Genomic DNA, 19,120 nt, shown 5'->3' with positions numbered 1-19,120 from the left:
TTGCTTTTGCTCATGTAGATTATGTACGCCCAGATGTGGTTTGCAGGGAGCCAATCTCTAGCACCTCCTCCCTCACACTTCTCCAAGGGAGACCGATTCCTGCCAGGAGAAAAAGCAGGAGGTTGGGGGCCAGAGGCTGGCTGTTCTCTCCTCAGAGACAAGGGTACCAGGATAGAATCTTATCTGACATCTGCCACCTTAGATGTTATTAGTCTAGGAGAAGTCACTTTTAGGTTCAAGCTGAACTCCTTATCACTGCTCCTTAATAGGAAAGGTTAGTGAGGGAAGCTCTATATCCAAAGAAAGCTTGACTCACTTCCCACCAGATGCCACAATGAACGTATATAGCAAATAAACTCATTTATCCAAGTTGATAGCAAAAGAGGAATCAGAGAAAGTATCCAGAAGACAATATAGACCACACAATTCAGATCAAATGAGACAATTAAGCTCCACTAACAGAGTCCCAGATTCCCAAAAGTCTGTAGTGGAGCAAGCTGGGGATGGAGATATGATAAAGATTGCCACACTCTATTTTGGCTTCTTCCCAGTGTCTTTCATTCCCTTCAGGGGCTTGAAGAGAGGCAAGAATGATGAATCTTCTCCCCTGAATCTGGAAGCCAGAAGAGCCAGGATTTGTCTTCTCTCCAACTCTCACCAATTTTGCCAGTCCCCCATGAGGCACTGAGTCATAAATCTCATTAATGAGGAGAGTCCCCTAAAATTGGCCCTTTGAACCAAAGGTTACACTTAAAACAACCTTAAGAGGTAGGTGCTAGTATCATTCTCATTCTAATGAAAAGAAACCTGAGATTAAAAGAGGGAACTTGCCAAAGCTAATACAACTAATAAATTTGAGGAGAGATTTGAACTCAGGTCTTCCTTCTTTCAAGGTCAAGTGCTATCTTTTAAATGGTAGGAGCAACTCCCGGTTCCCCTCTATTAGGGCCAGATCTGTTACATCACCACCACTCCCCCATCCCAGCATTCAGTTTGGGATGACTTTTTTTTCCTCTGTCATAGGTTCTGACCCCCACCAGCTATGTTTCCCACATTTTAGGAGCCCAGCGACTAGCACCCAATCTCATTTAACCCCTAACGTATATAGCTTAATACTTGGATAGCTTTTACAAAGAAATACATACTTCAAAAATATATCAGGGACAAATGTGTAAACATTTCCTACACTATCTTGAGGGCATAATTCCCCCTATGTTACCTCAGTGGGGAAGAGAGAGAGATTTGACCCATAATTTAGCTCAGTTCCTACATAGCACCTGTCCCAGCAAGTTCACATAAAAGCAGCATTTGCTGCCAGCTTCTGCTGGGTGGGAGTTCTAAAGGTAACTCCAGATGACCCCTTGTTATTTAAGGCCTCAGTGCTGGGCTGGCTACAACACCTGGGCTAGCTGTAGCCTGTACTCCTTGGCCTTTGAAACTCCCAGGGTTGGAGATTCCACTTCCTGCACTTTATGTGTTCACAGGCTCTTCATGAAGAAGCCACCTTGCAGCCCTAAACAACGATGCCAACTCAGAGCCTTTTAAGATGCTGACAGTTCTAGCTGCCCAGCCAATGGAAATGGCTTCCTCCAACCACCTGGGAAGCCAACACAGAATGTCCATGCATGCCCCGTCCTCTAGGCTTCCAGAAGCAGCCCCCGAGCATCTTCAACATGCATAACGACACCCTGGGAGGATGTTGCAATCATCTAGGCAAGAGGTGATACAAGTTAAAGAGCTTCTTCCAATGAATCCTGGTACTTGATGACCAGGGTATTCATGTGCACTCCCTAATATCTATGTAACTGTCTTCTTCTTTGTCTTGCTATTGAATTCTACTTCTATTCTCAGTCCACTGGCATTTTCTTCTCTAGCCCTTAATGTAATTTGGGAGTGTGGCACTTGGGCAGGGATCTTTCTCCCACTTCCCCCAACTTGTTCATCACCTTCAGCTTACTAGTTATGTTCTTAGAAAGGTTGTCTCCTCCATCCCAATTCCCTCCCCACCCTCACTGGAGCAACCACCCCAGGTGTGATTATTCCCTGCACTGATACAGAATGAAATTCCTCAGACTCTCTGGCAGAGACGTCCGATTTTCAGGGTCACAATGGATTGTGAAAGAAGGACTTCGGTGGAGAAAAAGCTACTTCATTATTCATTCTAAATTCTCCAAAGGAAAGATGTTTCTTTTGTTCCTCATCCTTTGAAATTTATATTGTTCCTTTAAGCAATAAAGGTTCAAAGTAGAAATGACAGATTTCTGTTATTTTTGTCTTAATTTAAATTTTCTTTTGTATTATTCTGAACCTGACAAACACCTACAAAATGAATATTTCCCCCTAAAAAGGACAGAAAAAGAGTTTTGTATACTATCCTATGAAAGGCTATTATGCTAGCTAATTGTTACTTTAAGTATATGTAAATTTTAACATAGTATTTCCAATACTGCCCTGCTTGTTTTTGTCTCCTGAACTCCCTTCTGTTTTCTTCTGTGTGTTTTAAAAATGTTTTGTTAATTCTCTTTTTAAAAAACAGTTCTTCTTTTTCTATCATTACAAGTATGCATATGGTGTGACATGTTGGTCTGAACCCAATTTCTGCCAGACTGCTTTCTAATTCTCTCCACAGTTTTTGTCTAATAGTGAGTCCTTACCACAGTAGCTGAAGCCATTAAGTTTATCAAACACAATGCTAATGTGTTCAATTGCTTTTGTGTTCTTAATCTGTTCTACCGATCAAATTTTCTATTTTTTAAACCAAATGTTTTGATGATTACTGCCTTGTAATATAGTTAGAACTCTGATACTACTAGGCTTTTGTGTCCATTTTACAATTGGCTCTCTGAAGCTGACATTTGTTCTACTTGTGATTATTCACTCTTCAAATCTGCCCTCCTTCTTAAATCCCTTTCTTTCTTTTCCCTGTTCCTACTTCTTTCTTTGGTGTTTTATGCCTTTTTACAACAAATTCTGTGTATGTGTTGGGGAGGGGGGTAATTGTGGGGGTGGGGTTCAATAATCTTTTGTCTGTTCAGATAAGAGGATCATGAGATCACCTCACCACACGTCCTTTCCTTCCTGTTTTTGACCTCTTATTTGTGCATATCCCAATCATACTAAATAAGTTCATTTTTATTCTGAGCCAGGCATAGCTTAGGTCATTGTAGTGATTCAAAATCAAGATTGGAAGTAAATGGACACTTGGGAGTCATAAAAATAAATTACTTACAATGTTTTTAAAAATACAATTTACTGTGTGATTCTCTACTCCATCTCCACATTTGCCAGGATGGCAACACAAGGGCAGAAACATTCTCCATAGAGCAACCAGTGTGCTGGAGCCGATTTGTTCTAGTTCACAAGAGCTGATTGTTAAATGTTTACTATGAGCATTTATACCTCAAAAATTGGCAAACGCTAAAAATCAGGGATTGATTTATTGTCTTGTTGATTGTGTAGACTCAAGAAAGTGATAGGGAAAGTGTTCGTAATGCAAGTTAAATGTATGCAGATTAAACAGGTATATATTGAGGGTGGGGGAACTCGGGTCTTAAAACATTTATGAGCATATTCTTGTATAGGAAAGTAGGAACCTTAGGAACACCAACTTACCCTAGGTTGGGCTGATTTTGCCCCTAAAGGCTCTAGACCAAAAAAATAGAATACTGTAGGAGGAGATCTGGCTGGCCTGCCTTGGCAAAACTGCATAAAGCTTCTAACAATCCTGCCCAGTTCAGTGCTGAGAAAGCTCATCTCTTAAACACCAACATTCCCCCTGTGATGTTAAATGACTGTGAATCATAGAACACCATGAACTTGGAAGAATTAAATTACGAGTGATCCAAAGGGGGACGCAAAGGTACAAGGTAAGTAAAACTTTGATGCAAGGAGGTAGATGATTGGAGGAGACAGGTTGGTAATGTGCCAAGAATATGTAACTACAAGAAGACAGACAGCTCAAGTGATAAACTGATCCTCCTGAGACGCTGAAAACACAAGAAAAAGGACTTGTCCAGCATTGGCCGATCTCAGGTGTAGGATTTATAGGAAAACATAAATAAGAATGGTACAGCAGGAGAAGGCATGGGAAGAGCACCCAAATAGACTCAATTAGATTCCCCTAAGTATCAAAGTCCCATCTTTGCAGTGAGCCTATAAGGTGGATAGGATATGAAGTATTCTTATTTTATAGATGAGACAAGATTAAATGACTTATCCAAGGTCACAAAATTAGAGAATGTCAGAACAAAGTGAGAGTCAAGATCTCCTGCCTTCTAGACCTCAGCTTTTTCCATTTAGACCCCATTGTATCGAACCATTCTTGTTGATTTAGGAACACATACTCAGAAAGCAGCTAGCTAGCTAGTATCCATATACTTAGGTTCATAGTTAGGAAAACCAGAGGTAAGGCATTTTCTTTGGGGATGAAATTAGAAAATCCTAGTGAGTAAAATGGTACTTTTAACATTGGTTTTTGCATACTTTATTAATAAATGTTGAGATTTTATGGCTAAATTCTCTTTTAGAAAGGCAGCCTGGTGGCACAGTGGACAGAACACTAGACTTGGAATCAGGAAGATTCATGTTCATAAGTTCAAACCTGGCCTCAGACACTTACTAGCTGTATAACCCTGGGCTAGTCACCTAATCCTGTTTGCCTCAGTTCCTCAAATGAAAAATGAGTTCCAGAAGGAAATGGCAAACCACTCCAGTATCTCCGCTGAGAATACCGCAAATGGGGTCACAAAGAGTCAGACACAACTGAACAACAACAACTCTTTTGGGAAAGCCTAATACCTGCCTAAGTGAAAATGTCTTTCTTCTGCTATTCTCCCCACAATCTCCTCCCAATGACTGCCTCATCTGTCCCATTCTTGATATTCCTTGGATCATCCCTTTTCCTTTGATGGAATTCTTGTTCTATTATTAACAAATTCTGATTCACATAGCAATCCTTCTACCTTCTGGCACCAGGGTTTGAAGCAGCAATCAAAAGTTCTGTGTAGCTTTCTAAATGTGAGCCAGCCCAACCCTCTCCCCTTATTCAAAACCTGTGTATTGTACATTATCTGCTCTCGTCTGCTCCTAGCACATGCCCGACAATGAACTCCATGGACTGCCCATCTACCTTTATACCATACTTTAGGCAATCATCATTAAACATCCAATTATATACAAATACTCTGCACTACTTGCTTCTCCATCCCCAACTATATTGTAAATTGGAGAAGAGGAATTATGTTTTAATATTTCTGTATCTTACACAGCAACACATTCATAAGGAGACCATAAATATGGACTGATTAAACTTTCAATTCTCCAGCTGTAACATATAGGAAATGGGGAACTTCTAAGAAGTACAGGAATAAAAGATAGAAAAAGAAGATGGGGTGGCAGTAACAGGGGATGGGCAAGGGATGACAAGTGGGTAGCTGTAGTATTCCACTGGAATATTTGAGATGCCAAGAGAATTTGAGAACCTTTTAGAACAGAGGCTCTTCACTTTTTTTTTAAATGTCATGGCCCCTAGGTCAGTTCGTTTGTGAAGCCTAGAGATCCCTTCTCAGGATGAGAAATGCTTAAAAGAAAATACTCAGAATTACAAAGAAAATCACTTACACTGATACTATCTTTCTGATAGAAATCTCTCAGGTTACCATTTAAATACATTTCTTCTGGGGGCGGCTAGGTGGCGCAGTGGATAAAGCACAGGCCCTGGATTCAGGAGTACCTGAGTTCAAATCTGGCTTCAGACACTTGACACTTACTAGCTGTGTGACCCTGGGCAAGTCACTTAACCCCCACTGCCCTGCAAAAAAAAAAAAAAGTGATATAAATACATTTCTTCTTCTTCAGTTCCCCTTCTGAATGTGGGAACAGAGGTGTTGACCAGTTTCAGTATAAGTACAACTGAACTACTTGAAAGCCATTACTATAGCCTTTCAGCCTTCTTTTTTCTAAACCAGATAATCTCAGTTCCTTAATATTTCATCCCAGGTCCTATTGATTATTCCTGCCTTTGTTAGTCCTTTTCTAGGGGCAAAGTGGATAGAGCCCTGAAGTTGGGAGAACCTGAGTTCAAATCTCACCTCAGACACTTACCAGCTGTGTGACCCTGGGCAAGTCACTTAATCCTGATTGCCTTAAAGCATCCGGGGTCATCTCCAGTCATCCTGATGTATGTATGTATATATGTGCGTGTGTGTGTAAATATATATACCACTAAACCCAGATGGCTCTGGAGGAGAGAGTGAGGTTGGTGACTTTACACAGCCCTCCCTCACTTAAATCCAATTCTGTGCAAGTCATGACATCACCCACTGTTGTGGTCCTCTTTGAGAATGAAGGACCAACAACAAGAAGTCCTCTTCTAAATTCTTCCCAAATTTCCATGTTGCTTGGTTTGGCAAAACCCAAAGTTAGACATTACCTTCTTGTAGAACTGGCTCGTTTTCTGCAGTGTTAAGTAGTGCACTTTGTGGTTCTCGCATGTCATAGAAATATCTGCCTTTTTTGTTGTTGCTGTTGTTATAATATGGAATAGTACCACTAGCACGACCTCAAGAACAACATTCAAATTTTTTTAATTGTTGATAATCTTTTGTTTTTATGTCTTCTTCATTTCCAAATATGCTTCTGTCCTCTGTCACATCCAGAGAAACATCCCTTAGGACGAAGGAGGAAAAAGGCAGATGAGGAAGCCAATCATACATGGTTTTAGACCTGTAACCCCTACCCCTGCAAAGAAAGGATGGGGTGCATTCTTATAGCTCTTCTTCTGTGCCAAGTGAGGTCCTCATAACTACACAGCATTCAAGTTTCTATTTTTGTTGCCATTCTTCCCACTTATTGTAGTCATTGTGTAGTCATCCATCCACCCTGATGTATTAGGACTTCGTGTCATTTGACTTGGCATTGGCCTACTCCAGAACCCTGGCACCACCCCATCTCAACCTGGAACAGCATCTTCCCTCTCCAGGTGAGTTAACCCAATCACTCAGCATTGGAAATCCGCCCTGAGGCTGAGCTCAACTGAAGAGTGAGTGATGAGCAAACAAACTGAGGAGCAAACTCATCTAATGTACTATATCCAGCTTGCTCAGGTTCTGTGACTTTACCAGTTCCCCAAACATCTTAGACATCTCGACATCTGCACCATCTCCTCTTTCCATCTCTTGCTCTGAGAACAACAATCAAACAAACATATCCAGTACTTCAATGGATCCATAAACATGCATGAAACACCTGCTATGTACTAGGCACTGTGCTAAGTGCTGAGGATACAAAGAGAGGGGAAAAAAAGCCCAGAACCTTCCCTCAAGGAGCTTATATTCTAATGGTTGAAACACGCAAACAAATATATACAAAGGAAGCCATATATGGGATAAATAAGAAATAATTAAAAGAGAGAAGGTACTGGAATCAAGAGCGGTTAGAGAAGGCTTCCAGTGGAATGTGGTATTTAGTTTGAACTAAAAGGAAGCCAGGGAGGTCAGTAGTCAGAGCAGAGGAAGGCATGGGGGACAGCCAGCGAAAATGCCTGGAGCTGAGAGAAAAATCAAGTTCCCTTTGGTTCCATTCATCATACCTATGACTTCTCAGTCAAAAACTCCCTTCCCTGGCTACCACTCCTCTGCAAATGTCAGAGGGAATGTGTTTTCAAATGCCTTTTCATTCATTCATTGTTTATATTATTTGATGACATTAGAATTAAGCCCTAGGGCTGAGGAAAATGAAGACCCTCCTGGTTATAGATCCTTTGTTACACTAGACTAAGATTAATGCCAAATAGGGCTACTCCTATGTCTCCCCAAATTATAAAGGCAAAAGCAAAGAATACTTACCGACTTAAATTATATTTTGGCAGGTGAGAGTTCTTCTGCAGAGAGTAAAGCTCTTTGTGTTTCTCACAATTTTTAAAAAACTTTAATGGCAAGCACTGCTCCCATAAAGGGAAACTTAATAGAAAATATTTTGTGTAGCGATTTTTGTGATCCAGAATGAGGAAGAATGTAAATGTTTCCAATGATACCTGTTCATAAATTCCAAACGAATGTTTATTTTACCCAATGGATTAAGAATTTATAATTGAGAAGAATTCCTGGGGGGATTTTTTTTTTAAATCCAGAAGCTTAAGTTGTATTACTGAGCTTATTTTCCTTCCCTTCTTAAAAACCTGGTGCTGCTTTTCCTGTTAAGCTTAGAACGACTCTATTTGGCTCACACCTATAACTATAAGGCCCAGCCCATTCAGTTTAGAAGTAACAGGATGCCACCCAAACATGCTGGGCTAAGTACGAACAAGCCTTTTAGGGGAGGCTACACCATCTCGCCCCTCTACAGATTACAAATGAGAATCAAGTCACGTCTCACTCCCTACCCAGGGGTTAGGTTATAAAAACAGTGGAAAAGGAAGATAAACAATTGCATAGAGACAAAAACTCTACCCTAGAAAATTCTTTAAATCACCATAAGATTAGGACAGTTTCTTTAAAACAGTTATATCCGGAAAGGCACATAGGGTAGCTTTACAAGAAGGCAGGACTACTGTCAGAAAGAAGATGTATCTAAGATGGTCTGTTACTGGAAACAATGAATGCAAATTATTTTTCATTACTCTTAGCTTAGCTATTGGATCAGTAAAGAGGCAAGAACCAGGACATCCACCTCAGTAGAAAACAAAAATAGGTAAAAACAACTCACTGGTGGAAAAAAAAAAACCCACACCACAATAATTAAGGGAGAACGACTTTTGAAAGGGCTTCATACAGAATATGATTATATTAGAGGGTTTGATAATACCACCTTATAACCATTTCTTGGCCAGGAAGCAAGAGAAGATCCAAGGATGTCAAAGGGAAGAGTGTGGTCCAGCTAGTTGGATCAGCCCAAGCAGAATGAATCGTTTATGGATATGATGAAGAGGGGAGCCTAGGATCAAAACCAGCCCTAGCTGATGTTCACGCTCTAAGGGTTACTGGAGAAATGGAGATTAACTATGAGGGAACAGAAGATTCTCATCTCTCATCTCACATACACTGAGCCGCAGCCAACCATTAACTCTAGAATAAAATAAATCCTCATCCCAGCATTTAAAGCCCACTCCAAACTGGTTCCCACCATTCCCTTCTTATTTCACACCACAATCCCTTTCACACCTTATTGGTTCCCATCAACCTAGTCTACAAGTGATTGGCTATATTTGATATTCCATCTTCCTACTTCCGTGTCTTTGCAGAGGCAGACCACTAATGTTTGGAATATACTTGCTCTTCCCCTCTAACCCTTAGAATCTTCTGAGGCAGGGGGGAGGAAATAAGCGTTTATAAAGCCTGTACTATGTGCTGGGTACTGGGTTAAGTGCTTTACAGATGTTATCTCATTTGATCCTCGAAACAACGTTGGGAGGTTGATACTGTTATCTCTCTTTTACAGATGAGGAAACTGAGGCAAGTTAGGTTTACATGACTTGCCCAGGGTCACACTACCAGGAAGTGTCTAAAGCTGGGTTTGAATTCAGGTCTTCCTGACTCCAGGTTGGGGTGCTCTATTCCCCTAGTCACCCAGCTGCTTCCAAGGACAGCTCATGTGCCCCCTGCCCCAAGGGACCTCTCCCTTTTGATATGCTTTTGTTTATTTTATTTTTCTAATTTTTTGGGGGGTGAGGCAATTGGGGTTAAGTGACTTGCCCAGGGTCACACAGCTAGTAAGTGTTAAGTGTCTAAGGTCACATTTGAACTCAGGTCCTCCTGACTCCAGGGCCGGTGCTCTATCCACTGTGCCACCTAACTACCCCTTGATACACTTTTGTAATAAGGCATGTGCATCTTATATATTTTTTCATGTGTGCAATGCTATACTGCCTCCCCTCCTCCCCAGTAGGATGTAAGATCCTTGAGGGCAGGGTTGGTTATTTTTTCTTTTATAGCCCTAATATACCTTACACACACACACACACATTGTAAATGCTTAATAAATGATTGCTGAATTTAATTGAACTGAGATTCTTTAAAATATGTAAACCCTTGGTTAAAAGGTTTGAGAAGGAAATTAAACAGATTATAAAAGGTGATAAGCCCGATAAAGAAGATCCAGACAATAGCTCAGGAGTCTTCTGGTATAAGAGGTGTCCCAAAAGTCTCTACGTGCCGGATAAATTAAAAAAAATAAGCTGAAAGCTTTTATACTACACGATGCCCCATATAAAAAGTACTGCCCATTGAAAAGCTGTTGTTGTGCATATTTCTATCTACCTGACTATTTTACTAAAGGAATTGATTTCTCAAAAATTCTATGCCTTTTCATAGTTCATATTGGCACAATGCCCCCCCCCCCCCCCCCCCCTGCAATAGGGTACTGGACCTGGAGTCGGGAAGACTACTTCCTGCGTTCAATCTGGCTCAGAACTTCTAGCTGTGTGACCCTGAGCAAGTCACTTAACCAAGTGAGCCTCAGTTTCCTCATCTGTAAAATGAGCTAGAGAAGGAAATGATAAACCACTCCAGTATCTTTGTCAAAAAAAAGAAAGAAAGAAAACACAAAATGGGGGTAGAGCTTAGACAAAACTGAAAAAATGACCTGAACAACAGCAAAGCCATAAGTAGGTAATATTTACTTCTCCCTCATTTTGAAATGACAGCATATTCAAAGGTATCAATCTTCCATCCACTTCATGCCTAAACATTCTTTAGTTTGTTTAAAGGGGGGGGGCGGGAATCATGCTTTCTTTTTCTTTAATGAATATATTCCCAAAGATATGCCTGAGTAAAACTAGTATTTTACTAACCTCCTGGAGAAGTTTGTTTTAGGTTGGAAGATAGTCTAGTGACAGTTGAGATTCTGAAATCACACTGATGATTTCATTCGAAGCATGATTTCTCCTACTTTTCTTGATGAACATGAGTGCAAGCCTGGTGGGATGGAAAGAGTGTTGGACTCTGCCTTAGGAAAGGGCTGGGTTTGTATCCTTCCTCTGACACCAGTAGTGTGGCCAGGTACAAATCATGGGTCTTCCTTTCCTCAACTGCATGAGAACTTGGTCAGGCATGGAAGACGCCAAGGCAATCCAGTGCATCCTGGGCTATCTCCAGTGGTCTTTGCTCTCACCAGTTTACTTAGATGACTCTGGAGGAAAGAGTGAGGATGAGGACTCTGTAAAACTCTCCCTGGGGCAGCTAGGTGGCGCAGTGGATAAAGCACGGCCCTGGATTCAGGAGTACCTGAGTTCAAATCCAGCCTCAGACACTTAACACTTACTAGCTGTGTGACCCTGGGCAAGTCACTTAACCCCAATTGCCTCACTAAAAAACAAACAAACAAACAAACAAAAACCCCTCTCCCTCACTTAAATTCAATTCACATGCAACTCAATACATCACCAGTGATGTCATTGGTCCTCTTTGAAAACAATGGATCAACAACCACAACCACCACAACTATCACCACAATAACCACCTCCCTAAAAGGGCTGAAGTGAGAATCCACTGGGGCTCTGCAGGGAAAGTCCTATGGAAATCATTCAGAATTTGTGATAATTTGACCCAAGTGGAAGAAAAAATCTCCACCTTTGTATGTCCTCCCCTTAGGGCCTAGTGGCCCTCTATAAGAGTTTGTTATATGGGGGCAGCTAGGTGGCACAGTGGATAGAGAACCAGCCCTGGATTCAGGAGGACCTGAGTTCAAATCCGTCCTCAGACACATGACACTTACTAGCTGTGTGACCCTGGGCAAGTCACTTAACCCTCACTGCCCTGCAAAAAAGAAAGAAAGAAAAGAGTTTGTTGTATGAATGCTGAAGGATTTGCCACTAGAGTGTAAACAAGAGAGCAGGAAGTACTTTCACCCACTTAGGAAGATAAATTGTTCTTAAGGACTTTAGCCCAACAAATCCACAAATATTTATTGAGACTAAGGAACTGGGCTCCCTGAGTTCCATTTGTGTCTCAGCTATTGTATGAAAATGATTTCTTCTAATTACAAATTCATTAAGGCAAGTTCGATAAAACTGCTCCTTAGGAACATTTGAATCGATACAATTATTGCAAAGACGTGTATAACCTCGCCTAAGAAAATGGCATTTTTTTTTTTTAATTGTCTCGGTTTCAAATTTTTCCTTAACTCAGACTGGCGTCGAACAATGAAATTTCATGCTAATTCCCTGTTCAGAGGGGTAAGGATAAGAGTTGGAGCTGATTTCACCGGCAGATGGAACTCACTGGGGAGGAAGCCTGCTCTACCTACTAAGGCAGATCATGCCCCTTGTCTGCCCTTTTATAATCTTTGAGAATTGCCCAGAGTACTAAGAGATTAAGTGGTGTAGAGTCAGAAAGGCGTTGGTATTCAGTCACGGCGGACTCTCCATGATCTCATTTGGGTTTTGTTGGTGAAGATACTAGAGTGGTTTGCCTTTCCTTTTCTAGATCATTTTACAGATAAGGAAACTGAGGCAGACAAAGTTAAATGACTTGCCCAGGGTTACACAGCTAGTAAGTATCTGAGGAAGAGTATTCTTCCTGACTCCAGGACCTACACTGTATTCACTGTGGCACCTAGCTGCCCCTCAAGTCATGAGTTCAAATATGACCTCAGACACCATCTGTGGAAGTGACTGTCTGCCTCCATTTTCCTATCTGTAAAATGGTACCTGTATAACCGCACCAAGCTCCAAGTGTGGTTGTGAGAAACAAATGAGAGAATAATTATAAAGCATTTATCACAGTGCTTTCACTTGAACTAATCTTATTGTTATTGGTAGGACTTGAACTCAGGTCCTCCCAGCTGCCAGGCCAGCTCCGTATTCACTACAATTCACCAACCCTCATAATTTACTGTTTGGAGAGCCCCCAGCAATATAAGCACATCATGAAAAGAGTTAAAAATAGCTTATTTCAATCAGTTTCATGCAGGTTTTAAATGTTATTTTAGCTTTCACCCGTCAGGTTTCACCAGATTCATTTATTCTATTTACACCAAGAGTTTACCCCCTAGAAAATGGGTATTCTTTAGCTTTGATGGTGTAATCTTTTCAAGACAGGATGCAGACAAACATAATCTCTCATCTGCCGTCCCCTAATCTTGCAGCTAGCACACATGCATGGATTCTCTTATTAAATAAGCATGGGAAAAGTCAGTGCTCATAACAATTTAAGAAGAAAACAACCTCACCAACAAAGGACTTTTCCGTTTGGGAGACTAGACCCGGAGCAGCCACACTAGGATCCTGACCAGTGGAAGAAGAGCAGAGAACCTAAAGCCTGAATCCAGGCATTATTGCGTTCCTTTTTTTTTTTTTTAATTTACATTACCCTGTGGCTTTATCTCATTCACCCACTAGGACGCTTTGGAATCAGTCACCTGCTGCCTGTTGAGGCAGCACCTGGACTATTTATAGCCCTACACCAGGGCTAAAGAGGTGATTTTTGCTCCTCTGGACCAGCTGCATTGCTTCCAAGGCTAAATTTGGAGTCTGGCTGCAAAGTGATGATGGTGGTGGTGGTGGTTGTTGTTGTGTGTATTTGGGGTCTGCGTTGCTTCTGGATTGAGGGGACTGGGGTATCTGAGAGTGAGACTCTTCACTGTTGATGCTCATCCCCCTCTCCCCCAGTGTGGGGGCTCTTGGATAGCATTCCACACCTTTAGGAAAGTGGTGGGGGTGGGGAGGATTTTAATGGGAGATGGGGAGGGTGGGGTGGCAATGTGTGCTGTGGAGTCTGATACCACCAGCTGCTCCATACTCCACACATTATACACCTCTGAGGACTTTCACCCAAGGACAGTGTCCAGTATACAACGAGCGCTTAATAAATGCTCTGTCTTCATCCTGTTGAGTCTTTAAGCCCCCTCTATGTAATCGTTGTACCTAAAATCTCCATGATATTAAAAAGTACCATCCTTTAAAAGGCAGGCGAAAGAAACCAATCCTCTGATTGGATGAACTGTCCTGACTGCAATCCACACGAACTGTATTCCCCGCATTTTTGCAATTTTCAATTTCATCTTTGCAAGGTGGTTCCTGGGAAAAACGGGATTTCCCTTCAGTCCAAACAGAGGACTACAGCGATATCAAAGTGAATGGATGTGATACCAATCCCCCTCCCTCGGCAGATTCCAGGACATCCTTACCCCACTCAGGTTAGCCTCCAACTAGGATCAGAGATTCGGAACTGCAGGAAACCTAGAGGTCACCGAATCCAGCCCTCTTATTTTAGAGAGAAGAAACTAAGGCCCAGGGAGGAGAAGGAATTTGCTCCACTTCAAAAAGCTGGGATTTGAACCCAGGTCCTCTGATCCCAGAGCCCTTAAGCATTCGTCTATCTTACGCTGCTTCTCGTGCCAACAGGAAGATATGGGGAGTTTGTTTTAATCAAACTATTCATAGAGCAGTATTCTAGCTCCCTGCACACACCATCCCCCACACAGACCGAGGACCGCTGGTATAGACCACAATACAATGCCTGGCACACTGGAGGCATTTAATAAATGTTGTTGCTGAACATCAGAAACTGGTGGGTTTTTTCAACGGAAACAACACATTTAAAGGTACATTATCATCTGCTTTGGGCCTTTCCATCTGACTTGCAGGAAAAAACCTATTTTTAAATGTGAGCACCTTGAAATTAGGAATTGTCTTGTTTTTCTGTTTGTATCCCTAGAATTTATCACACTGTTTTGTACATAGTAAGCTTTTAATAAATGATTACTGGGGCTCTAGGTGGTGCAGTGGATAAAACACTGGTCCTGGATTCAGAAGTACCTGAGTTCAAATATGGCCTCAGAAACTTGACACCTTACTAGCTGTGTGACCCTGGGCAAGTCACTTAACCTTTATTGCCCAAACCAAAAACAAAACAAAACAAAAATAAATACGTAAATAAATAAATGATTACCACTCATTGATTCAAAATTGGTACATGTAATAAAGTGAGAGGCAGTGTGGGGTAGGGGGGAGCCCACTGGACTTGAAGTAAAAAAGTTAGAAATTAAATTCCATTCCTTCTTTTAACACTTACTAGCTGTGTGTCCCTGAACAAGTCCCCCACCTCTCTCAGTATCTGGTTCCTTTTTCTTTTCTTTTTTCTTTTTCTTTTTTTGCAGTGCAATGAGTGTTAAGAGGCTTGCCCAGGGTCACACAGCTAGTGAGTGTCAAGTGTTTGAGGCTGGATTTGAACTCAGGTCCTTCTGAATCTAGGGCAGGTGCTTTATCCACTGCACCACCTAGCTGCTCCCATCTTTTTCTTTTTCTGAAAAAGCGGGGACGACACCTGTGGTACTCATAGCACTACGAAAATGTTGCTCATTATTACTTGTTATAAGTGTTCCTTTGTGCATTGGACATCCCTACATCTTGAAATTGATGCTTAAATTCAACCATCAGAGACTCATAACTTGTTCAACTATGGGTCTTTTAGTGCCTAACTCCCTTCAAACATCAGCTCAAATCCAACATCCTACAAGAAGTCTTTCCTGATTCCCTTGTTAATTGATAGTTCTCCTACCCACTCCCTGAACTCAATTACTCTGTATATATTAGGTATTCCCAATCTGTAAGAGTGTAGATTGTAAACTCCTGGAGGGCAAGGGAATTTTCTCTTTGAATCTCCAAAGCCTAAATTCTTGGCATTAAGAAGTGCTTAACCTCTGACCCAGTAATACCACTACTAGGTCTGTATCCCAAAGTGATCGTAAAAAAGGGAAAAGGACCTACATGTACAAAAATATTTATAGCAGCTCTCTTTGTGGTGACAAAGAATTGGAAATTAAGGAGATGACCATCAATTGGGGAATGGCTGAACAAGTTGTGGTATATGAATGTAATGGAATACTATTGTGCTATAAGAAATGAGCAGGCAGATTTCAGAAAACTTGGAAAGACTTAAGTGGACTGATGCTGAGTGACGTGAGCAGCATCAGGAGGACACTGTACACAGTAACAGCAACATTGTGCAATGATCAACTATGATAGACTTAGCTCTTCTCAGCAATACAATGATCCAAGACAACTCCAAAGAACTCGTGATTGAAAGTGCTCTCCACGTCCAGAAAAAAGAACTGTGGAATCTGAATACAGATTGAACCATTTCTACTTTTTTTTTCTTCTTTTTTGAGGTTTTTCACTTTTGTTCTGATTCTTCTTTAACGACATGACTAATGCAGAAACATGTTTAATGAGGTTGTACATACATAACCTATGTCAGATTTCTTTCTGTCTTGGGGAGGGGAGAAGCAAGGGAGGGAGAAAAATTTGGAACTCAAAATGTTATAAAAACAAATATTGAAAACTATCTTTACATGCAACTGGAAAAAAAATAAAATACTTTAAAGATTGGAAACAAAAAAGAAGTGCTTAATAAATGCCTGTTCAGTCTTATGACTGCTAAGTGAGAAACCCTGGGGCAGCAAAGTGATGCACTGGATAGAGCGACCACCAGGCCTGGAGTCAGGAAGACTCATCTTCCTGAGTTCAAACACTTACTAGCTGTGTGACTCTGGGCAAGTCACTTAACCCTGTTTGCCTCAGTTTCCTCATCTGTAAAATAAGCCAGAGAAGGAAATGGCAAACCATTCCAATATCTTTGCCAAGAAAACCCCAAATGGGATCCCAAAGAGTGGGACCCAACTGAACAACAACAAAACAGGGAGGAAGCCTGGCATATTAGTTAGACTGGAGTACAAGTGCCGCCTTGTGATATATACCAGCTGGCTGATCTCTAAGGATCTTAGTCAGGAGCTGCTGATCTACATCAGAGGAAGGAATTTTCACACTAGGACTTTCCAGCCTTCCTTTCCCCACCCCCAACCTCCAAAAAAGAAAAGAAAAGAAAAGAAAGACAAGACAAGACAAGAAAAAGACTGGAACTTCATAAAGAGGAACAGAGCCCAGATTCTGTTCAGAGAGACGACCGTGGGGTAGGGGCAGTTCCCAACCTCTGATTAGGTCACGAAGGGAAAGATGCAGAAAGGGAGGGTGAGAAAACACCAAACGCCCACTTCACAGACTGGCCTAGGGTTTCCGTCTACGTATTTCTACTCTGCTGGGCACATAGGCTTCCCTAGAGCATCAAAATGGAAGCTTAAATCTCCATTGGCTATAGGAGGTGTACGGCCACCGGACAACCTTGGCGGCTATAGAGGATTGGTTCCGAGGAAACCCCCGAGAGCTATAGAATTGTAAGTCGTTGTTAGGTCAATTCTCCTCTCTGAGCCTCAGTTTCTTTATTTGTTAAAAACGGATCATACTATTTATACTCTCTGTCTCACAGGGGGTTTGGAAGGAAGCGCTCTGGAACGCTTAACGAGCTATAGAAAAAGCGAGTCGTTATGAAGTCACACTTACCCCCTCCGAACCTCAGTGTTCTCATCTGTGAAATAGGCAGGGGGCCTGCCTTGGGTCCCTGCTGCTCTTCTTATTAATGTGATTCTCATCGTCGTTACACGTCAGAGGCCTCCCCAGCACGTGATGTGCCCTCCCCCCGCCCACGCTCCACTGTCCAGCCGGGCCCGGGCGCCCCCTCCCCCGCCACCGCTGTGCCCGCGCCCACCCGAGCCCCTCCCCCCGCGCGCGCGCCCCCGAGCCCTCCCGGCGCGGCCCCGTGGAGGAGCGAGCTTGCGAGCGTGCCTGTGCCACGCGCGAAGTGGGCGGAGGGACGAGTGCCCCCGGGGGGAGGGGGGCGGGGGAGAGGGGAGCCCCGGGAGCCCGAGCCCGAGCCGCTGCTGGCTGGCTGTCGTTGTCATCGCTGCAGACCCGGGCTGGAGAACCAGCACCCTGGCCAGCATCCCCAGCTTCAGCATCCCCCAGCATCCTCAATTGCCTCAGCATCTCTATCAGCAGCAGGTATGTCTGTCCCTTTAAACCCGGCCGCAAGCCCTGGGCGTCCCGGGCTTCCCTGCCCGCCCGGCCCGGGCCCCTTGGCCAGGGGGCGGTGAGGGTGGGCAAGGAGCGTGCAGGGCAGTGGTGGGCTCTTAGCGCTGACCTTCATCTCTGCGGGGCCGGGTGGGGAGCTGGGGGTGGGGGGTTGAGGCAGCGCTCAGGGCATCCACTCGGGCGGCCAGCCGGCCGGCTGGGCACCTGCTCTTTCTCGCCTGCATCTTTCTTTCTTTGCATCGGTTGTGCTCGGGGTCCAGCTGCAGATGCCTTCCCTTCCATTATTTGCCACCCTGTGCCATCTTGCATTTATTAATAAAACATGCAAAGTAGAGTGGGGGAGAGGAGGAGGGGGGCTTTGGGAAATCCCATTGCGGTGCATCCTCCCAACAGTAGCAGCAGCCCCAGCAGCAGATGGGCTCGTGTTTTCTATCCTCAAATGTGGTGGTGAAGTTGAAATCCCCTGTACTTGGGATCTGCGGTTTGGTTTGGTTCTGAGATCGGGTCTGTGATGACCACTTCCCCTTTTTGTTTGAGAAATGGGAAAGCGACAGAAATACTATGACCCGCTATTGCGATATGTGTGTGGGAGTGAAGGATGGAGGGCTTCCCCCCAGTCAGGCCCGAGTCCAATTCAGTTTCCAGGTGTAGGCAAAGACAAATGTTTCTCCCCAATCTCGGGTATGTCAAGGAACCTTCGACCTAGAAAAATTGTTTTCCATTTTGGCTTAGGAGAGGCCTTGAACAAAATCATTGAGACTTTCTGTGGGGAAATAAATACTCAGAAACTCATTAGAGGGTTTTGCATCCTGGCGATGACTAAGATTCCACCTGTTGGAAATCCAACCCCAGATTCTGTAATCCAGCTCATCCCTGCCCACCTTAGAGAGACTGAGGGGATTCCCGGGACCTGCCCCGGTAGCAGGGCTGGGCAGCGTTCTCTTGAATGAAATCCATCTGGTTGGGGATCCTCTGGGATAATGGCATTGAAGTTCTCCTTGCACTGGATCCCAGTATATCAATGATGTCACATTGAACAGCCCTATAGTCTTCTTTATAAGGCCCTGGCTTCCTCATTTTCCTGATGCTACATACAAGCAACAGTTTGGAAGGTTTGGGAGGAGGAGAGGAATGTCAGCAACTGCTTATCCTTTAAAAACAACAACACAGTTCTCTCTCTTTTCCATAGTTTCGTGGTTGCAAATGATGGTAAGGGAAATAGCCTGGAATGCTAATTGGAAACTCTCAGAGCATGCCCCT

General features: G+C 43.0%; 1 protein-coding gene across 3 annotated transcripts in view; it reads right to left on the bottom strand.

Moving 5' to 3' along the window:
* Positions 1-17,463, bottom strand: part of NRG4 (neuregulin 4) — a 104,382-nt gene extending 86,919 nt beyond the window's left edge. For all 3 annotated transcript variants that reach the window (XM_043984651.1, XM_043984653.1, XM_043984652.1), the window contains exon 1: positions 17,333-17,463. The gene's annotated coding sequence lies outside the window, so the exon portion shown is untranslated. The remainder of the gene's footprint in view (positions 1-17,332) is intronic.
* Between the last annotated feature and the right edge of the window lie 1,657 nt (positions 17,464-19,120).

This window comes from Dromiciops gliroides, chromosome 2 (genome assembly GCF_019393635.1).
Source record: "Dromiciops gliroides isolate mDroGli1 chromosome 2, mDroGli1.pri, whole genome shotgun sequence".
Taxonomy (NCBI): Eukaryota; Metazoa; Chordata; class Mammalia; order Microbiotheria; family Microbiotheriidae; genus Dromiciops; species Dromiciops gliroides.
Note: the sequence above shows the minus strand (reverse complement) of the source record. Positions and strands in the feature narration are given on the sequence as shown.